The sequence below is a fragment of the Sylvia atricapilla genome, chromosome 1 (assembly GCF_009819655.1).
Source record: "Sylvia atricapilla isolate bSylAtr1 chromosome 1, bSylAtr1.pri, whole genome shotgun sequence".
Lineage (NCBI taxonomy): Eukaryota > Metazoa > Chordata > Aves > Passeriformes > Sylviidae > Sylvia > Sylvia atricapilla.
The window spans coordinates 52,465,770-52,480,663 of NC_089140.1; the positions used below are offsets into that span (position 1 = coordinate 52,465,770).

Genomic DNA, 14,894 nt, shown 5'->3' on the forward strand with positions numbered 1-14,894 from the left:
CAAAAAATCAGCCTCTTGGGGGATCTATTTTCCTTTCCTCTTCTGACTTCAGCACAAACACACTAGAAAAATTAGAGCCCCAGTACAAATAAAAATAGCTGAAGAACTTGCAGCTGTTGGTAATTTCCAAAGTATTAAATGTTGCCCATTTAATGATGGAACAATATGCTCCAGTTTCAGTCCTGGCACAAGGCTATCTGAGCAGCAGGCAGATATTTTAGCTCATTGAATGCCAAAGGCAAGTCAACAACTAGAGCAAGTAGAGAAATGGAATGAGGACAACATGATGTAAACCACTGGATATCCACACCCAACATTTTCTCCAGCTTTTTGTTTCTCATTTAATGCTATTAGTTGACTCCGCAGCTGGATAGACTAGGCTTGCAGACTTACTAGCATGCTTAGCAGGAAAAAAATATGCCTAATAAAAATTCATGACGTGGAGAACATTTTTACAGCTGAAGAGCTGATTTTTCTATTTCAAGTATAGAGTGTTTCTGGTGTGAAATGATTTACACAGGGAAGTTTTGCTCACTTATCTCCCTGAATAAACCAACTTGTCTATAGTCTGGACGAGTGGATTTCCCAAATTTCATACAGAACAAAGCAATAAAGTCTTCGGTATTTGTAGAAAAGAAGAAATGAAACAAAACATGCTTCTTAAGCTTGGCAAGGAGAATCTAAATACGAAAACCACTTTTGAAACACTGAAGTGAGATGCAGCAGAAATGCTTTCTTAGTTACACCTGCTGAAGCTCTGCCTTCAGTTGCTAAGCATCGTCTCATGCATACCCACTCACAAACCAGACTGAGCAGAATTAGCAAAGAGACAATGCCTATAAATTCACACACAGCCATAAGAAGCAATGAAGTACAAAAGAAAAATTAAGACTTTATGTATAGGAGTAAAATTCAAAGGTTCAGAAGTGACAGGGAAATTGGGAAACAGCTGATTATTCCTGGAAATACAGAGTTTCTGTCTTTGTTTGGCTTCATTTGCCTCATTCCCATGCGTAAAAGCACAGTTAGAGGTCATAAAGCCAGAGCATTTAGGAGTTAACAGCTAGTAAAAAAAAAGAATTATTCTCCTCTTGTTAAGGGCCCACTGACAGAGCAAAATTTAAAATGTGATAAGTAACAGTTTTAAAGAGGGGGAAAAAAAAGAAATTTTAAAGTAAATCAAAGCTTGAACATTACCAAGAGCCCTCTATTATGCTCAGATACAGTTTTGATCTACTCAAGGGAGGAAAAAAAAGAGGCCCCAACAATCCAGCCTTAGCCCAACAATCGCAAAAGCAAAGGCTCAATCCAACACTTAACAGACCAGAGGAGTGCAGAAACTCTATGTAAATAAACGCCCAGCGAATGTGACTGAAGTGAGGCAGAAAATGGCCGGGTTGGGTTGAAAAGCAGACATAAATAATAGTTTCACATACAGCCCCATGCCTTCCTGCAGGTAAAGAACGGGATTAGTTTAAATCCCGTTTAAAAAGGCAATTGACAGTGCAGATGTGGGAAAGTCATCACTGCTGAGTGCCTAAAGGCAGGCAGAACAGGCACACAGGGCCAACAGCTCTGTGCTCCTGCCTCTCCAGCCAAAGGGTGGAGAAGAGCAACCAGCTGGATTTGGTGGAGTCTTCTACAAAGGGACAAAGCAACACTGAGAGCTGTGGAGATCCTGCTGGAGAGAGCTTGGTGTCCAGCTGTTCCTCAGGCTTTTGGGCTCTCCCTGACTTCATCCTGCACATAGAAGGCATCCTTCCTGATCCATTCCCCCTGCTGTTTTAACAGTGCAAAGCTATATCCCTCTAGTGTCCACAGAGAGAGTAGTAACAGCACTGAACTCACTATTCAGGTTAGATACTTGTTCTGGCTGTCCCCAGCTCAGTCCCTGCATGTATGGCTGCCCCTGTGACAGATGATATTTGCACATAATAGGTCACATCACAGGACAGTAAATGTATCAAGGCATTTAGGCACCTATCCAGCCAGGTACAAACCTGCCAGGATATAGACTCCAGTCACAGAAGACAGAGCCTTCATTGTTTGAAGCAGGAATGGCTGCTACTCAGAGGTCCCTGATAAGGATCAGTCACTGTGTATTCTCTGAGAAGGTATCAGCTTCCTGACATATTTCATTTTGTCTGTAAAGAAGGAAACTAGATCACTGAAGTTATTTTATTCAGCTTTTAAATGTAGTCTTAAAGCTACCAACAGAGTGAGCAACTACCTGGCCACAGAGCAATTGCAAAACTTGATAAAATTAGAGAAACAAGGTAAACTGAGGAAACCTCCAGAAACTTAGGGACCAGAGGATGTTCTTCACACTTCAGGCCTAGTCCAGCCAGAAGCTTTCAGTGAGATTTCAGGGCTTGCAATTGCATCACCAGGTAACTACTAAAGGGCTAACTGTGTTTTCTTTTGAGTAGCAGGAGAAGTGGTGGGGAAAAAAAAACAGGAAAGAAAATATGTCTCACTGTATATTTTGCAGGTAAAAAGCCAAAATCAAACCCTACATCCAGAATGACTAGATCTGTGAGATGACTCGATGACTTATTCCAGGCACATCCACGTGGACTGGTCTTAGAACAGTACAATGTCTTTTTGTTTAAACAAAAAGAACGAAAACATCATTAGCAGAAAACCTTTGCTTGAAACTGAAATCAGCAGAGCTATGCAGTGATATACTGTTGAAATTCTTTACATGTTTTTGTGTTGACTTTCTATAACTCTGTTCAAAGAGAAATATCAAGCTTTTCTGTCTGCAACCATCAGACTACAAAGCTCCCTGCTCACTCATTAATGCAATCACACCCCCTTGACTCTAGCAGCTGATCTTGGGAGTGGAAAGAAGATCATCAATGTGAGACTGACAACTAAATGGCAAAGATTACTAAAAATAACACACCCACAATGCAACAAGAGACTAAGGATGATAATTTGGAAATTCTTGTTCTGTTTCAGATCAGCTCTGCAAATTTAAGTCCAGCTATCACAGTAAAGGGACTCTTAATGGGTTAGAAACATCTGCTTTAAACCCGAAGAGATATAAGGAGACTAGAATAAGGAGACTAGAAGCAACAGGACAAACATTCTTCAAAGGATAGCAGCTTTGAAGAGAGACAAAGATCTGTCAAAAGAAGCAAGAAGAGAAGCAAGCACATGATGTCAGCACACCAGATTGTGAACTCTCAGATTGCTGCCAATGACACTGATGAACACAAATGAATCAAAGAATAATTAAATTTTAAAAAATGTATACATGCAACCACATCCATCTAGATGATTGGGAGATGTGCTGCAGGGACAGTGAAAAAAATCCTGAAGAGTAACAAGAATTGGACAAGCAGGGAAGGTGATGATGCTTGTGCTGTTCACTCACTTCTGCAAAAGCAAAGAGATGGCAAGGAGAAGTCCATATGAACTTATTAAATGCTCCTCCAGGTTACAGGGGCACAGAAAGAAGCCTCAGTTCCCTTATTTATTAGACTTAATGCCCAACTACCAGAACATAGTGCATAACAGAGAGATATTAATCTTTTCCAAGCTCTGTCTTAGGAAAATTTAATCCTCTTTCCTACCCTCTCACTGTCCCTGAGGTCATCTACATCTGTCTTCTAGCATCTGTCTTGTTCTAGCTGATACTACATTTTAACATTGCTTCAGTTGACTAGACATTTTGGGAAGCACTCATACTCAGTGTACATCTTAGGAAAGTTTGAAGTGCTGAGAGCTTTTCTTGGAAAAGAGTGGTCAAGACATCTTTATATTCAGCAAGTAAAATTAAAAAGGTGAGGGTTTTGTTTTCAGGTTTAAAGAAGAAAAGCAAGGAAGAGGCTGTGAAGAGGGGACCAAAGCTCTCAAAATCTTGTATTGCTGAGACCTTTGCAGAGGTCTCAGGCAAAGCCTAAACTTAAAGCACCCAGAAAAAGCATGTCTGCAGACCTCTGCAGAGCAGAGGTCTTCTGACCTGCCCATCTGTGAGGTTTACTATTCAACAGAAAGTACCAAGGCACACCCAACCTCACAGGCAGCTGTCTCTGAAACCAGACCACTGCCTGTACATGCAGGTACCCAAACGTGAGCAGTACTTTCGTTAATCTGACAGAGCAAAACACAAGAGGATATTAAATAAGCAGATGGTACTAGTTTATATCTGTTGAGGCAGGTAGTTTTACAATTTCTGCACACACAGTACAACAACTGTACAGGCATCCTTCACACTTAACAAACCTTAGGTAAATATAAGGCTCACAGGATTTTGTTGTTGTTGCTAAGTAAAGAAAGGCTCTGTGTGTTAGGTCCCATGAGATGCTCCTTTCCCTACCCACCACTACTAGTGAGGTTACCACAGACATTCTAACAGAGACATCCTGAGGCTCCTTTGGGCCCTGTGGGGAGACTCCTGCTCTTCAAAGCCTGAAGTGTACCTGGCCCATGAGGTATAGCGCTGCAAACACAGAATCAGCTAGCATTGCAGGGCAAGAGCATAGGAGGCGACCAGATGAGCCAGTCTCACGCATAAAATGCAAAACTCGTCAGATCCTCTGTGCATGTAAGCTAACTGGGAACGCTCCTCTGGTGCCTAGGCAGCTGCCAGCATTGCTAGAATCACTGCAAAGGATATTTACAGAAGACAAAGCCAGAATGTAAAACAAATTATGAGAAAGTGCTGACTTCTCAGCCTCAAACAAAGAGCTCACAGCAGCCAGTGCACATATGAGTGGGTTTCTGGATTCACTGGCACTTGGTTGACTTCTTTTCAGAGCGAATTCTTGGATTTGTCACTGCCATTTTCCTCTGTGCCAGAAATATTGTTTTGCTAATGGTTTATGCAGGAGTACTGGAGCCAGCAGCTTGCAAACTGGTTGCTTTTGTTGGTCTATTAAAATGAAATGAAGCTGATACTAAAGCTTTTATAATAATTTAGGTTACTTCATTATGAGTTCAGGGCAGAAAAGCAACCAATGGTATGTTATACAACTGAGCAGGCAAAGTAGATCTGCCCCTCACTCTAAAGGAGAAATCCATATGCACTGAAGAAAAAAATCAACAGTGGGAAGGTTGGTTCTCCAGAGTTTCTGCTGGTAGACAGCTGTTTGCTGTATTTAGCACCATAGAAAAAAAAAATAAAAGAGAAGTAAATTCACCAGAAGTAGAGTTTGAGAGAAAGTATGCCAGGATGACTACTATTGCAGATTTATCCCTGGCTGCACCCAGAAGCCTATATCAGGAACCAGAACATGGCTGCACAACCACTACACAAAAAGGGAATTGGTATAAAACAATAGGTACATCAAGGTATAAAACAAAAGACACAACAGAAACCAAGAGGCAAAGAGGGTAAAAGCAAACAATGAAGCAATATTTCTTTTCCTGACAGCAACTGATTTCAATACAGCCACTTAACTGCTGCCACATTTTGCATTCATGGCATAGAGTCCATGGCAGGACCTGCAGATAAACAAGGGAGGAAACTGCAGGTGTTTACTGAAAGCCTTTCCTAATGTTTGGGACAAAGGCAGAACAATGAAGGCTGATTAAGAATTTCACAGATTTATTTGAAGGCTAGGTTGGATTTAGGAAGAAAACACCAGGAGCAGGATGATAGTACACAGATGCAAAAAGCCTTATTCTGACTACCTGTTTATGTTTTCATCCAAGCAGGAGCAAAGCAAGACCATCTTGCAGCATCACAAACATCACAGGAACCATCAGATGTATCATGGAATCTCACAGCAGTTTCTTTTGCAAACAACCAAACTAAACATTACTGTTCATGTCCCTGTGTTTCTGCAAGTCTTCCTTGCAGCGTGGAGTCAAGAAATACCATGTACCCACAGTAATTGCATTAGCCTTGCAAGCCTACAAATATTTTTATTTGGGATTTCATTCTCAACAAGTCACTGCTCACATTCCTACAAGAACAGCAGATTTTTTTTTTTTTACATTCCATCTATACTGACAAGTTTGCTACTTGATTTTCCAGCCCCACATAAACAGAACTTTATTTTAGCATTAGGCTGTCAAATAATAATTTCTCATCCTCTCTTTTTAGAGCTCTATCAAATGACATTCTTGAATTTGTAGAAGAATTTTGAAGAGACCTAGGGACTAAGAAGAGGGTTGGTTGTATAATGCTATTTTCAATTCACAAGAAAACATAGAGTAAGTGTACCCATGGTGCCATTCATTCAACTAGCTCAGGTCTAAGGAACAGCATTAAACCACTCTTCATTTACATGACATAGAAAGCACAGATCACTGACTCCAAGTATCAGATGTGCTTAAAACTGCCCTTCTCAAAAAAAAAAGACTAGCCATACATCAGCAAAATGCAGGAACACTAAAATGTACAAAGACTTATGTGAACCAGGCTGCATGCATTTGAATTGAAAAAGAATGGACAAATCAGAGAAGCAACAAGTGTCTGAGAAAGCAGCACTCAAAGTCCTTGTGGTTTTCCATGAGGAACATTAAAATTGTGAGCATATAATTTATAAAAAAAACTCCATGTTGATGAACAAACTTACAGTTACTATAGGCCTGCATCTGGAGGTCACCTGAAAAAAAAAAAAAAGCAACCAACCCACCACACAAGATCCCCAGCAGCTGAACTTTGATTTGTAGTATTTAGCATACGACACATCCAAGGATTAGTTCTAAACAGCCCAACAATGTAATCTGACTGTACAATACAGAACAAAGCGTATAATCCAGTTCCTTCACCAGCAGTTTGAGTCCAGGCAACCAAATTAATGTTCAAAAAGGTCCATTGTCTTTATTTACAGCCACACTGAAATGGAATAAAATGACATGGGTATGAATGCTAACAATCTGCAGACAATTTTCAGTACCCCCTGCATCTCATCACAGTGACCACAGTGGCACTACTATGAAAAAAGGCTCAGATAAGGAAAGAAAAATGAAGAGCAGAATGTGTTTTGAGGATTCTCCATTAATCCCAACTCTCCATATACATCCACAAGTGGTCAAATTTGCCTACCATTTCAAGGGCAGAGCACATTTAAGAGACCCCAACAGCCTGGATGTTCCAGCTTCATCTCATGGCCTACGTCCTGGCATGGGCACCTTTCTGATCTCTCAGTCCAGCTGTGGCACTAAGAGATGTTTGGGATATCCCATAACGGCATCAGTGGCTCAGAAAATCCAACAGGCAGCAAGTATCAAACTGCACTCCCTCAACAACACAGGCTAAAAGATAGAGAAGACGACCAACATCCCATCCTGACTCTCCCCAAACTCCCATACACACCCCCCACCACAAACATAATTACACAAATTCTACTTTCTCTGCTTTGTCTACAACAAAGTTTCACAGGATACGAAACTGAGCTTCTTACATGAAAAACTACTCAGCTTACTGGAAGAGGACCCAAAACAGATATTGGCCATGCTGTTTGATACACAACTGGAAGATACCACCACAGCAGTGGCAGGACAGCTATATGAAACAAAACTTAATCCTAAATAATAGCTACAAACCATGTAATAAAGCTTCCATTATGTAATACAGCTCTAAAGAGCTAGTTGTGATGATGAGCAGCCTTTATGCTCATGCTGCAGAAGGGAGCTGAGCACTGGCTGCAGAAGCAGGACGTGTATTCCAACTGTCTTCTGACAGCTGCACTTACCCACTCTCCCCTTCAGGCTAAAATCTGTCCATCTCCTCCTACTGGTTTGCTCCAGCAAGGCCCTGAGCACTGAATTTTTAAAATTTCAACTAGACTAGCTTCTCTTGGAGGAGGTGAGCACATCATAATTTTCCCCTTAGCCAGCCTCATCAAAAGCAGTGAAGCCTCAGGAGGCACAAGTCAATACGTGCTTTTCTGGTAGGTTTCATGCTCTTTAGCTCTCTGTGCTGAAAAGTCCTTTACTCCACTAATAACCCCTTGCAGAATAATGGCAACTAAAAGTCAATAGCACTACTGGAATCCAACTCAAACCAATGAGTTACTTTATTACAGTTCCTTAAAAGCCTAGAAATTAAAATTAGCTGTATTTTAAAGATCAGTTTGAGCTCTTTTTTCATACAGGAGGTGAATCCCAAATTTTCAGCAGATGCTAGTGACCAATTTCTACCCTATTTTAAAGTCCACCTTTAAGTCCTTATTTCTGCTTTCCAAGAAGTGCTTGTAGCTAGAGATGAGACAGACAGGGAGGGAAAACTACAGCGAATAATCAGATGAGGCAGCTGTCTTTCAAGAAGACTTTAAAAGGTTTGGGAGCCTTCAACTTGGAAAACAGATGCCTGGGTAAAGAGGGAGAGAAAGGTTGAATGCACAGCTGAATGAGGCCAAGTACGGAACTATTATATGCCAAGCCCTATAGCAACACTTTCAATGAGTGTTCCTTTTCTTAGCAGGAAATTCATTTAAGAAGTACTTTTTTACACAGTACACAGACAAAATCTGAAATCTGTTATTGCGGGAAACTGCAGAAGATGACAGATTCAAAAGGAACTAGACAAATCCAAACCAGTAATTAAACCCAGTAAAAAGGGAGCTACACCCTAATATCTGTGATCCAAGTAGTTCATATGTTGGGGAGGCACGAAAGGAATAGACCTCAGATAGTGGGTAGTCTTGTGGCCCTTTCTGGGACAGCACCTGCCACCATCCGAGACACAGTAGCCACGGACACACACTTGTCTCACCCATCTGATTTCTTTCAGTCTTGCAGATGCTCGTATTTCTGAATATTCAGTTACTAAGAGTTCAACTAATAAATGGCATGAACAAAACAATATTTTGGCCCATAACCGAAGCTGAACAAAGCAAAAGCTTTTATAAAGGTACAAGAAGAAACATCCCTATAAAGAAGGACAACAGAACCCATTTATTAAAAGTCTTCAAAGAAATACTTGCATAATCTCAGCAGAATAAATTCAGGACATTAAGAGGATTTTCAATCTTGCTAATCTTCACAAAGTTTTTTGAAATAAAACAAGCATGGCAGCAATGTTTTTTTCCTATTTCATATTAAATAAATGAAATATTCATCATTCTGTATAATCACCACTTAATTGAGTTTTAACTACTACCACATATCTGGGGGCAAGCATGAAATATTAATTACCTAAAACCTACATAAGATGTAAAAAACATTTCAGACACATGATCTTTGACCCTACAGAGTTTAAGCAGCAAACCAACTAATCCATCAAAACACCTTCTCTAAGTTCATACATGGGAAAGTTATGCAGTATTCAATATTCCATTAAATATTCAGATTTCCTTTGTATAGCTGCAGCCAAAGAATACAAACCTCATCATTCTGCAGATTTATAAAACTATAAACAACCACAAAGATAATCTTATGCCTGCAAGACACAGAACATCCAATTAAACACAAACCCCAACAAGTAGGAAGAGCATCTTCTCTTACTCCTGCAAATGTCCCACTGAACTTGGGAACTGACTAGATGAGGCTTAGCAAGGTGTTCCATTTTGATCAAAACCTTCCAAAGAGCAACATAACACATGGGTGGATCTGGACAGTAGCTTACTGAGGGTGCTTTTCATGAAAGCATCATGATGAAATGTGCTGAACTTCCCTGAGCTAATTTTCTTCACAATAGCTAGTTTGGATTTGCGTTGGAAACAGTGTTGATAACACAGAGATGTTTTATTTATTGCTGAGCTGTGCTTACACAGCCTCAAGGCCTTTTCTGCTTCTCATACCACCATGCCAGTGAAGAAGGCTGGGGGTGCACAAAAAAGTTGGAAAGACACAGTCAGGAGAGCTGATCCTAACTGTCCAAATGGATATTCCATATCATACGGCATTATGATGAGCATATAAAGCTAAGGGAAGAAGGAAAGGTGGATGGTTCAGAGTGACCATGGTTGCCTTCCCAACTAACCACTACGTGTGATGGAGCCCTGATTTCCTGGGGATGGCTGAACACCTGCCAGCCCATGGGAAGCGGTGAATGTATTCCTCTTCATTTTGCTCTACTTGCGTGTGCAACCTCTGGTTTATCAGCTTTTATCTCAACCCATGCCTTTTTTTTTAACTTCTACTACTCTGATTCCCTTTCCCATTCCACTGGGTGAGAGTGAAGAAGAGGCTCTGTGGTGCCTTGTTGCTGGCTCGAGTTAAACTACAGCCATCCTTTCTGGGTGCCAGCCTGGGGTTTGAACACTTGGAGATAACAACATGTCAGATTGGAAGGGGCTAGATGGAATTTATAGCAAATTTTTATTTGCTTGCTTTACTGTATGTCAGAGTCTGGTGCTCATTACTGGCTGCTTTTTGCTTTCACTGTTTCCTGTACTGCTGTTCCACTTATCATCTTACTCTGCTGTGCCTGGGAACATTTTGATAACAGCCATGGCAATGTGCCTGGGCTGGCAGATGACCAGAGCATCACTGCTGTGCTGGACGGGCTGGAATTGCAGCATGAACTCAAGTCAAAGGGACTGTCACCTGTGGATGAGTCCACACCAGAGCGGAACACTCCCGAGTGCCTGTGGATGCAGAAAAGCCCACACCAGAGCAGGTACTGTAGCCATGCTTATGTCTCTGCTGCAGCAGGTGTACCTCTGAAGGGATCGTGGCCAATGGATAAAAGGCCATGCTGGAACAGGTGCATCTCAAAGCAGCTCTGCCCATGGATAAGTCCATGCCATAGCAGGTATACCCCTGAAGAAACTGTGGCTCATAGATAAGGCTTCACTTGGAGCAAGTATAACCCTAAAGAACTGCAGTAAGTGGATAAATCCAAGCTGCAGCAGGGTCAAGTTCACTGCACTGTTAAACACTAAGGTCTGGTCCAAAGGGAAAAGGGGTGGAGATTGCAATGGAAACACCTTTACATGGCTGTAACACAGGATTTGAGTTGCATGTTATGGGAATTACTACAGCAGAAAGCATCTGAACCAACAGAGGACAAGCCTTACCAGAAGCAGTGCAAGCGCAGCAGTGACCTGACCTGAGCTGGTTGTGGTGCCCAGTAATTCCATTCAAGTAACTCCACACCATCCCTCCTGTCCTGAGTGCTCCCTCTAAGAGATGGAGCCCCTAAGTCATGGACTAAATGAAGCCAATGATCATTGACTAAAAGAATGATATCTACCTAAGATACCAAAGGGTGTGAGTGAAGGGTTGTGAGGGTTAATGAGGATGTATTGGATAGTGTGGGAACTGAGCATGATGTAAATGGGAGGGAATCAGCAGTACAGAATGCGCTGGTTTTGGCTGGGGTAATGTTAATTTGATTCACAGTAGCTAGTATGGGGCTATGTTTGGGATTTGGGTTGAAAACACTGTTGATAACACAGGAATAACACAGTACTTGGATGGAGCCAAGGCCTTTTCTGTGCCTCACAACTGCCTCACCAGGGAGGACACGGGGCGTGAATATGAAGCTGGGAGGGGACAGAGCCAGAACAGCTGTCTTCAAGTGACCAAAGGTATATTCCATATTATATGGTGAATATAACATTTTATATTATAGTATCAGATGCGGGAAGGAGGAGGAAGATATTCAGAGCGATGGCATTTGTCTTCCCAAGTAACGGATACATGTAATGCAGCCTGGGGATGGCTGAACACCTGCCTGTCCAGGGGAAGCAGTGAATAAATTCCTCGCTTTGCTTTCCCTATTAAGCTGTCCTTATCTCAGCCCACAAGCTTACTAGCTTTTACCCTTCTGATTCTCTTTCCAATCCCACCAGGAGAGGGTGAGCAAGCAGCTGTGTGGTGTTTAGTTGCCAGCTACGGTTGAATCATGATGGCATGAAACCCAAAATACTTTTTGTGGCTTTCAGACAAATACAAACCTCTGGAAGGCATTTCTCATTTATAACATTTTCTGACAGACTCAGGCAAGCATCCAGAAAACCATGGTGAATCCCTAATTTCTAGGTAACATTGTGAATGAACTTTGCTTGGAATTACAATTCATTTCAAGACAAATCTCAGATCAAAGTTGCATAGATTTAAATAGAACTTACTTATTTCTTGCAAAATTATGTACCCAGGTTCCAGAATCAAGGTGCAGGAGGAACAGGATAGCCCAGCTCTGGCAAATGATGGAACAGAGTTTAACACTATGCAATGGCAATGCCTGTGGCTCCTTAAGGTACAATGCCCACTGTATCACAAGTCAAGCACTGCCTAAGGCTTTTCAGGCCAAGAAGAAAGAAGACATGACCTAGACCATTAAACAAAGCAGAAAAAAGAGTCCCAGAAGTTAATCTTTCTCGATAGAAGGAATGAAACTGATATCCAGATCTTTTTACTTTTTTAAAAACAAGGTTTTATTAAAGGCCTTAAGTTTATTAGCTAAAAAAAACCTTCTAACTATGAAACAGTACAGACTGAAAGAGAACCCCCAGCCCATAGTCAGAGTGAGCATTGTTTGATGTGAGAACCAACATGTTACATGGCAATAGATAATTTTGTGGTACTTGGCCATGACCCTTAGTACTTCAGTAAAAGCATATCAGAGATCCCTCTTCCTCACCTCTGTTAATGGTAGGATCTGCTCAATTCAAACTATTGAAACCTATCTAGCTTTCAATCCGTGGCTTTAATACACAGCTTCAAGACTAGCTATGAACAGAAGTTATAACTTCTTAAACTAGGAGAAGAATATGGGACAAAAATCACAAAGAAATGTGCCTGTGTCTGACAGCAGAGCCAACAGCAGAACCCCACTCTAAGTGACACAGCCTTTATGACATGAGGTCATACTTTCATACTGCTTCCTACAGAGTATAATAGATTATTACCCAAAACTGGATGGAAAAATATCTTCAAATATATGAAGACATGAACGAGGAAACTGATTATTTCTAACATAAGACAAGCTCTAAAGTAACTTTTTCTCCAACAACAGTTAGAACTAGATTCTTCTGCACCAAACAAAAAGTCATCCCCATCACCAGGATTCGTTATCAGCTTTGCCAGCTGCCTTATCTGAGGGGCAGAGCTCTGAGGTGGGGAGGAGCTTGGACTGTGGATCCACCAACAGATGTATTCCCTCCAAGTCAGGTTTGATACTTATTTGCAAGGCACACATGTAGGCAGGTTGTTTCGAGACTGCCTGATAGCAGAACAGAGAATTCTTGGGGGACATTGTAAAATCCAGCACTATGCACATAAAATTGTGATCACAGGCTCAAAGATGCAGGCTCACAGGTTCAAAGGTTTCCTCCAAGCTTAAATCCACAGTGTGCAACAAGAAATCCAGAGTGCAAATTCTACATTGGTATGAGGAACTGCAGGATTGATGCTGCTGATATGCATGCTTTTATTTGAAAACTCTTTATCTCCTTTCTTTCGGTTTCATTCCATAGAGCATTTTGATGATCTCTCTTACCAACAGAGGTGCCGAGCGTTAAATCAATCCTGATTTACCAGCCCTGTCACCAGCCACAGAAACATAAGATTGGAAAACTGGACTAACAGAAAAAATGTAAATCATTGGATTATTTAAAAATAACCAGGGAAAAAATCCCCAACAAATAAAGCCAATTAGAGCAGCACACATAAGACAGGAAGGGATGTATAAACTCAACACTTTATGTAGCAAACATTGAGTTCCATGCACATTTCATCTGTTCATACAAATAAAAATTGAAATAATTATCTAAGACTGCCTTAAGATGTTCATTAAAGGAAAACGACAGCACCAAAACCAGCCTCAGCATGAATTCCCTAACCTAGTCCCTATCAAACAGGAAGGAGCTGAGGAAGGTCTCATGAACTAGCACAGTAATGTCTGGAATACAACAGCCCTGCAAAAAATCTGGTGCTTAGAAAAGACACTACCAATACTCTCAGCCTAAATGTTATATGGATCTGTTTTAGAACAGTCTGTAAGGCTGGAAAAGGTATACCAGGCATCGCCCTCTCAGCATCCTCCACTGTACCACCTTCCCATCTCCCTAGTTACTGGAGAGGAATGGTGATTATTTGAAATAAATCTCCCCAGAATTGTCACAGGCCTGGCCTGGATGTGCAACATTCAGGACATTGCCATGAGATGCTCTCAATACAAAAAGGAGGGAAGACCAACTTTTATGAGCTATTTCTTAAATATAAATATTTCATGTCATCATATGAATTAAATATGTAGCAGCAGGTAACTCCAGATAGTGCCAACTTGACAGAAAACTTTAAGACAAATCCTCTGGAAAACCCTCTCATATTAGGGAGTTGGGCACATAACTGCATTTTTCAGATCCTGAAACTGTGTTTCCTGCACTTCTAAAGCAAAAACAAAAACAAACCCAATAATGTTCCTTCGTGGTTTTTTGCATCTGTAAGGTATCCAAAAGGACACATCTGCAGAACAGAGGTATAATGTGCAATGACAGGATATGGTAAGTCTTTTTTCCCATCTCTCACCCAGAAGAACTTGAGCCTCTCTCATTCTACCGGTAGTTAACAAAATTTAACTTCAGGCAGTTGGAGGAGACAGAACCTCAGACTTTTGTGCTGGCAGTGTTTCTTTTCAACTTTATGCATATATTTATGCATTCTATGCATTTGCATGAAATGCATAAGTATAGGTGCAAAGACCTATTTTCAGCAGCATCCTATCTCTATCAGGAGATAGTAGCAAAATTTTTGGGCCATTGTGCAAAAAAGCAGCAAGGACAGAATTATCTCTTCAACACACACAAGCAGATTGTGGTGGTTTAGCATGGATGTGAAAAGTTTTTTTCCACAAGGAAGTTCTAGCATGGATTTGTGACTGACAGCTTGGTTGACGAATGGGAGTGTTTCTACACCTCTGGAAACACAGTCTTAAATCACAAGTTCTGGTGACTTTTCTCTTTCCTTTTCCAGCCACCAGAAAGGTAACACCTCATGAGTCGGGGTTCAGGCTGGGCCCCCCGGGGCCAGGCTGCAGGGTC

The 14,894-nt window shown here is 41.2% G+C and overlaps 1 protein-coding gene and 1 long non-coding RNA gene across 4 annotated transcripts in view; one reads left to right on the forward strand and one right to left on the reverse strand.

The window, feature by feature from the left end:
- The window catches only part of VOPP1 (VOPP1 WW domain binding protein), a 62,474-nt gene that overhangs the window by 30,512 nt on the left and 17,068 nt on the right, over positions 1-14,894 (reverse strand). The window lies entirely within an intron of this gene.
- On the forward strand, positions 10,286-14,263 carry LOC136363464 (uncharacterized). Its single transcript, XR_010743992.1, has 2 exons — positions 10,286-11,438; positions 12,544-14,263. It is a non-coding gene; the product is annotated as an uncharacterized lncRNA (long non-coding RNA).